This window comes from Rutidosis leptorrhynchoides, chromosome 9 (genome assembly GCF_046630445.1).
Source record: "Rutidosis leptorrhynchoides isolate AG116_Rl617_1_P2 chromosome 9, CSIRO_AGI_Rlap_v1, whole genome shotgun sequence".
Lineage (NCBI taxonomy): Eukaryota > Viridiplantae > Streptophyta > Magnoliopsida > Asterales > Asteraceae > Rutidosis > Rutidosis leptorrhynchoides.
Genome location: NC_092341.1, coordinates 104411438 through 104418966, shown reverse-complemented (window position 1 = coordinate 104418966; position 7529 = coordinate 104411438). Strand labels below are relative to the sequence as shown.

Here is a 7529-nt window from a genome sequence, read left to right as displayed (position 1 = left end):
CAAGCGATTTAGAAGGCAGGTTCACCGAGTCAGAAGTACTTGAGGCAATTACGGATTGTGATGGGAATAAAGCGCCAGGTCCCGACGGTTTCAATATGAATTTTTTCAAGAAATATTGGGAGCTAATTAAATGCGATCTTATGAAGGCACTAGAATGGTTCTGGGAAAAAGGAGAAATCTCCAAAGGATGTAACGCATCCTTCGTCTCCTTGATTCCAAAGGTAAAAGACCCACTCGGTTTGAACGATTATAGACCCATTAGCTTAATAGGTGGTGTCTACAAAATACTATCGAAGGTGTTGTCGAATAGATTGCGTAAGGTAGTCCCAAATATAGTAGGTGTAGAACAAAGTGCTTTTCTTAAAGGAAGATACATTTTAGACGGGGTTTTAATCGCGAATGAGACGGTTGAGTTCATGAAGAGATCAAAGAAAAAGGGTCTTGTTTTTAAAGTGGATTTTGAAAAGGCTTTTGATAGCTTAGATTGGGATTACTTGATGGAAATCATGAAGTGTTTTGGATTTGGTGAGAAATGGTGTAAATGGATTCTTGCATGCCTCACATCGGCCTCTATATCCGTTTTAGTTAATGGTGCACCTACAACCGAGTTTCATATGGGTAGAGGGGTTAGACAAGGCGATCATCTATCACCATTTCTCTTCATTGTGGCGGTAGAAGGTCTTAATGTTTTGGCAAAGGCGGCGGTTGATAGGAAGCTATTCAAGGGTATGGAGGTAGGGAACGATAAAATCATGGTCTCGCACTTGCAATACGCGGACGATACCATCTTTTTCGGCGAATGGGAACACTAAAATCTTCAAAATCTTCTACATTTGTTAAAGTGCTTCGAGCTAACTTCGGGTCTCAAGATAAATATGAATAAAAGTTGTATTTTTGGCGTGGGAGTCGACTCTAATGAGATCGATCAATTTGCAAGCAACTTGGGGTGTAGCATTGGAAATTTCCCTTTTAAGTATCTTGGTCTCCCAATCGGTTCTAAGATGAACAAACTAAATGATTGAAAGGCGGTCATTGAAAAGTTCAAGTCCAAACTTTCGGAGTGTAAAGCACGAATGATTTCTTTTGGCGGTCGAGTAACACTAATCAAATCGGTCCTCTCGAGTCTACCACTGTACTACTTTTCTTTATTCCGTGCCCCGGGTTGTGTGTTAAAAGAATTAGAGAGAGTAAGACGAGAGTTTTTTTGGGGTGTTTCTGGGACGGGGAAAAAAATTCATTGGGAAAAATGGGAAAAGATTATGGCTCCTTATTCACACGATGGTTTAAACTTGGGCTCACTCAAATGCAAAAATTTGTCCTTACTTGGCAAATGGTGGTGGCGGCTTCATAATGAACCAAGTTCGTTATGGGTCAAAGTCATTGTTAGCTTGTATGGACCTTCGGGTGGGCTTGTTCAACTTCGGCCCCTATCTAACCTTAACTTTTCTAGTACGTGGCGATCTATTGTATGTGCATGAAACTCATTAGAAGATATCGACGTGCCCTTCAGCAAATCCTTTGAAAAAGGCGTCGGTGACGGGTCAGCAACTTTATTTTGGACAGAAAAATGGATCTCTGATGATTGTCTTCAGCGCAAATTCAAAAGATTATTCGAGTTAGATAGCAAGAAAGATGTGTTAATAGCCGATCGAGTTTCGTGGACTGATACAGGGTGCGTTTTCAATTGGGACTGGACAAGAGATTTATTGGGCAGAGCGCATGAGGAGTTGGAAGAACTGCAGAATCAATTAAGGTCTTTCGAACGAGACAACAGGGATGCAGGAAAGTGGTTTTGGGCGATGTCTACAAACGGAAATTTCACGACAAAAAAGCTTAATGACATCATTGCTGGGAAGATGATGTTCGAATTTAGAAGCCAACCGACAACTTTGAGAAACTCCCTAGTTCCAAAAAAGGTGAAAATCTTCATTTGGCGGGTCCGAAAAAAGAAACTTCCGGTTCTCTATGAGCTTGACAGACGCGATATCGACCTCCATTCGGTACTATGTCCCACCTGCGGAAATGACATTGAAACGGTAGACCATGCTATGATTTTTTGCTCTTATGCTTTTGATGTGTGGTCGAGAGTTTACAAATGGTGGGGTTTGGGAAACTTTTGCAACCTAAGCATAAGTGAAGCTTTTGTTGGGAAAGTAAACAGGTCGACTTCGAAATTGGGAGAAAATATATGGGAGGCGGTGGAATGGACGTTTGGGGTATACATTGTGGAAAAATAGAAATCAAAAAGTTTTCAAAAACAAGTCTTGGTGCGTTCCGACTATCCTAAATGAAATTCAAATCATGAGCTTCGATTGGATTTCGCGAAGGATCAAAGGTGTGCGGCTAGATTGGTGCTCATGGCTTTCAAATCCGCAAGTTTACCTTGAGGCGTTGTAACATATATACTACCTCAGCATGTAGATGGTGCGATATAGTCTAAAGCGTTTCAACATAGTGTTGTAGTTTTCTCTTTTGTTTTCATCTTTTTCATGTATTTGTAACCATGTTTTGATCAATAAAATTTTCTGTTTTTGCTGTTCAAAAAAAAATAAAATATGGTAAGAGAGTAGTAAATTACATCTATCTATATTGGATTGGATAATATTAGTTACTACAAAGGATACAAATGTAATCAGTAAATTGAAACCAACAAAGGGTGCAAGAGCGAAAATAGAGAAGACAAATAATGTGTTAGTTGCAATAAAAGCAATAATCAATGGGAAGTCAAACGGGTCAAACGTTATAAACCAAAAATATAATCATACAATTTGTTTTAAACTGTAATTATCCGTTTTACACTGTAACTATCAAATCAACAAAATTCTAGCATTTAATTCCAAAATCAACAAATAACCCTAAAAATATACATATATGCAAATACAAATAAAGAAGACACTTATCTTGGACATCACCATCACTGCATCTTATTAATATATTTGTTCAACCGGGATCAACATAAATCATCAAAAATAATTATATTCATAAATAAACGATCATAAATTAACCAACATATATAAACGACCATAAATTAACCCATTTCGCCATCGAGTTCACTTTTAGGCACAAGGGCGGCAACCTAACACCATAACAACACTTGCACTCATTTATAAACACACCATTAGATGATATCTTACTCGTCAATTTTCTAAAAAAAAGAGTAATAAATGCCACCATAAACACTGCTATAACTTCTTCCTTACGTTCCAAAAGTTCAAAAAAAGTATTAATGTAAAACGATAACAACTATAAATAAGTATTAATGTAATTATTAGTTTCTAGATTTAATATAATGAGTGTAAGAAAACTGAACTAGCCTGATTGGAACTATCCAGGCGGCCTTTAGACACTCTGCCAAAGCCGCCTCCACCAAGAAGACAATCACCCCTAAATTTTTTAGTAGCAGCCGCCAATTCACTAAACGTAACTGTTTGGGCAGCAAGATGGCCTGATCCACCATCGTTAAATAATGGATTTGACCTAACACTCTCTAAAACATACTTATGTGAGCAACAAACAATATAAAAAAATGCAGTAAAGAAAAACACCAAAACTAAAAAATCCCATACAATACAATTACAATTCAACACGAAACTGAACCTACTTATTTCATCATAAGTTCATTACAGCAGAACACATCAGGATGGTTCGGGAACTGATAAAAAAGATAACTGCATATGAGTTAAATCTAGCCAGGAACTCTTGACCCAAAACTTATTCAAAGCCCCAAAATCAACCCACTTTACTTTAGGCATAAAACAACAAAATAACACTTTAAAGTTCAAAACTTGAAAAAGAATATAGACTTAAGACTTACAGTACCTTAGCCCAATTGTAAGAAACTTACCTCAATAGTATTTGCTAATACCTTTATCCAAAGAAATAGTAATTGCATATAAGCCAACTGAAACAATTGCAAAAACTGAAATCAGAACAGAAACCTGAAACCCCATCATCATTATTAGGTACCCGTCCCCATATCTACTCATAAACGTGTTTTTACTCCTTTAACGATAACGACATCAATTAATTAAAAAAAATCTGAAAATGAGTTAATTTTTTGATTATGGGTAACATTAAAATGACTAACATAGAAACAAACCGTATAAGAAAAGAAACTAACCCATATAACCACCATGTAGACATACTTAACATCTATACTATGTATCTTTTACATTTACGTTATCCTCATCTTCAACACCTCCACTGAATGTTGACTATCTGAAGTCAGCTATTAATCCATCATCTTTGCATAACCATTGACTCAATGAGCTGCGTCTCCATGGAAATTCAAAATTAGCCCATATTAGGCCTCTGTGAAAATCAAGCCTGACAAAAAAAGTAAAGCTGAACTCTTTTAATGCCAAATCTTTTTTCAGACTAACAAACAACCGCAAACGTGACATAATTAATTTGTTACAAAAGAATGAAATCAAAATCAAAATCGTGTCTTCCTTAATTGAAGTTAACACATAAATCAAAATCAACACTTTCATGGGTCCATAATTTGTCTCAAAAAAGAAAGAACAAAAAATTGAAAATTGAGAAAAAGATGATTAAAACAAAAAGTTTATGTACAACACATCAACATACATCTTTTATATGTAAGTCTCGTATATGATTACTAAAAAACATATCGTTTCCAAGATTATGTAATTATTCAAATAAAAAGCATATAAGAATTTACATACAAAAGAAAAAACTTTGGTAGCTATTGACTGGTTTGACCCAGTTGATCCGTTGTAGATAAGCATAAAACAAATAAACACATTTGTATGGACGTAGATGGGTCAAAACCGACACTCTATTATCGGAAAGCCAAAAAAAAAATTACTTGTAAATACCTGTTAACCATAAGCTTAGGACTTGTCATAGATAGCATTCCAACAGTCTCATTGTAACATAAAGCTACTACATGTGCATTCCAAAAGTGAGCATTCCATTAAATTGAAAAGTGGGTGGAAATTGCAACCCACTTTCTAAATACACCATATATTTTAAAAGGTATAAATATAAAAGTGATGTTGAATCGTAATTATTGATTCTAATATCAACATAAACTTGTAAATATTACCTCTTGTTTTCGATAGTGACACCAAGTCTCATCAACATACTCAACGACAGCAAGTGGATCATTCTTGACGAAAACACCAACAACTTCAAGTTAACTACCGCAACATACAAAAAAATGAAATGAAAATGAATACATCAGAAGCCGTTGGGATTGTTTTTTGGCCTGACAGAATTGATGTAAACGTGTGTAAGTATTAAATCAAATTCTTAGTCGTGCAGTGTAAATTTGGAACCTGAGTGTGCGATTGGTTTGCTCTTTGTGGTTTACACACTGAATCGTTGAACCAATCGGGAATCGGGATAACTTTCTTTCAGCACTCACTGCACGTTCATTAGTACCATTCTCTTCCTGGTTGTACGTATGCCATTACTCCGTCGCAAAAGTCTACAATACACATTACCTAAAAGAAAAGCAAAAAACAAACACACACTTGAACATCAATTACAGCTCCGGAAAAAACCTGAATATAGCTGATATACAAATGATTATAAACATCAGTACCATAAAACAACACAGTAGTCTGAGTCATATGCCCATATTGCAACCCTTGTAAATATTATAATTAATCAATAAATTTACTTTTTCATTTTCAAAATAAAAAATTGCATATAAGAAGCTAATGCAATTAATAACAGCCTAATATTTGAACTGAATTCCCAAAACAAACTTGTCTTATCAGGCTACCACCAATACCAAATTCTCATCAAATAGCACAAATTTTTAGTCAGACAATGCAACCTCAATAGATAGTGATAAAACATACAAAGGTAGTTTAGCCTTATTCATTTAACTACAAAGACAACCTTTTAAACGATTAAATAAAGCAATAGATAAATATCAAAATCAATATCTTTGAAAGATAAAGAACTTTCAAATAAGAAAGAAACATGTAAGCATTTGTCTAATTGCTTTATTTAAACGTTCCGAGTGATACTTTAATAAATGTACATTATGAGGAAAAGGGAGATGCACAGAATTTAACATAAACAAAAATCAAATCGGCATGTTATGTATAGTTAGTGTTATATCCTTGATTGAAAAAAATAAAAATAAAAAAAAACTCTTTCAGACATTTTAACAAACAACTTGTAGACACTAAGAAAAAAAACTTTTTTTTTAATCCAGTAAATTCCTATCTATGTGTCGCTACATGAAGAACATGACATATAAGACTTAAAGATTTATCTAGATACCCAAAAAAATCAGAAATTGACATAACAAACCTTAGTAAACAACGATAAATCTAATCAAGATAACATAAACATCAATTAAATTAGTCCGGTGACATTTTTTATCCGACTGACCTACCATAAAGTTTTTTTTGAAGAAGATGGAACTAATCATCGTCATTTCGTCAACCCTGAAACACGTATGAACATTAAAAAATTGTATGATTTATAATTTTACGATATTATAGATTTTCTTAGGGATTTAACCTAATTTCGAAAATAATAATTGTGAAATCAATCATTAAGAATTATTAGATCGCAAAGAAAAGAAAAAATGTTAACGCACCTATATTTTGAATCAGAATGATGATCGATTAGAAGAAGCGTTCCACATGAACCCTCGATCCCGGCGGTTGAAGTGATAATCTGTTTGCAGAGTATAGCTGGAATATGTTGAATTTTTGGGTGGATCGGACTGTTTAACTGTCCATTTATCATCACGTGAAACAAACATAAAACGCAAAATAAAAATATATAAATAATTAGATATTACCTTGTATAAACATTTAAGTGGTTGAAATATGATATTAAGGCGCAAAATAATAGCGATGTTAAATCAAAATACTGAAATTAATAAGAGGATTAGTGAGAATACGATTAATTACCTGGAGATTATTGGAGAACAATTAGGATGAACACCGGGAAAAAAAGGTCGTATATAGTTGACAGAAGATAAGGAAGAAAGAGATTGGAAAATACAATTGAGTTTATAGATCTACAATTTGAAATTTTTTATTTTAAATTTCAAATTTTTAAAACCTACACACATACATTGAAATTTCTTGGTAGATGTGTATACTTGATCACATGGTGTGTCATAAAAAGTAAGTCTTGGTATCTTCCTCATACACTTTGACAATTTAAATAATTAATTAAAAAAATAAATTAAAGCCATGTGGATGGCTAATGTGGTGTATCTATTATATGTATAGGTTTGTTGTAAGGTAAAAAAAACAGCAACAAATAGTGTATATGTATAGTTTTTTGTGAGACAAACTTCTCTCCTACATGGACCTTAAATGAAGGGCTGAATGACATTTGGACAGCTTACCGATTTATATGTATATGTATATGCATATATATATATATATAATATATATATATATATATATATATATATATATATATATATATATATATATATATATATATATGCAGGATCAATGGGGAAGTAACCAATCGGGGGGAAGCGGGGGAAGCAAAAAAAAAAAAAATTCGTTTTTTTTGAA

At 33.8% G+C, this 7529-nt stretch overlaps 2 long non-coding RNA genes across 2 annotated transcripts; both read right to left on the bottom strand.

Moving 5' to 3' along the window:
- Nucleotides 1-3017: 3017 nt before the first annotated feature.
- Nucleotides 3018-4939, bottom strand: LOC139869209 (uncharacterized). The gene is made up of 3 exons (XR_011766027.1): nucleotides 4842-4939; nucleotides 4121-4326; nucleotides 3018-3901 (listed from the first exon to the last, which is right to left on the bottom strand). It is a non-coding gene; the product is annotated as an uncharacterized lncRNA (long non-coding RNA).
- Nucleotides 4940-5363: 424 nt separating this feature from the next.
- Nucleotides 5364-6997, bottom strand: LOC139865873 (uncharacterized). Its single transcript, XR_011765136.1, has 4 exons — nucleotides 6906-6997; nucleotides 6587-6723; nucleotides 6380-6431; nucleotides 5364-5471 (listed from the first exon to the last, which is right to left on the bottom strand). It is a non-coding gene; the product is annotated as an uncharacterized lncRNA (long non-coding RNA).
- Between the last annotated feature and the right edge of the window lie 532 nt (nucleotides 6998-7529).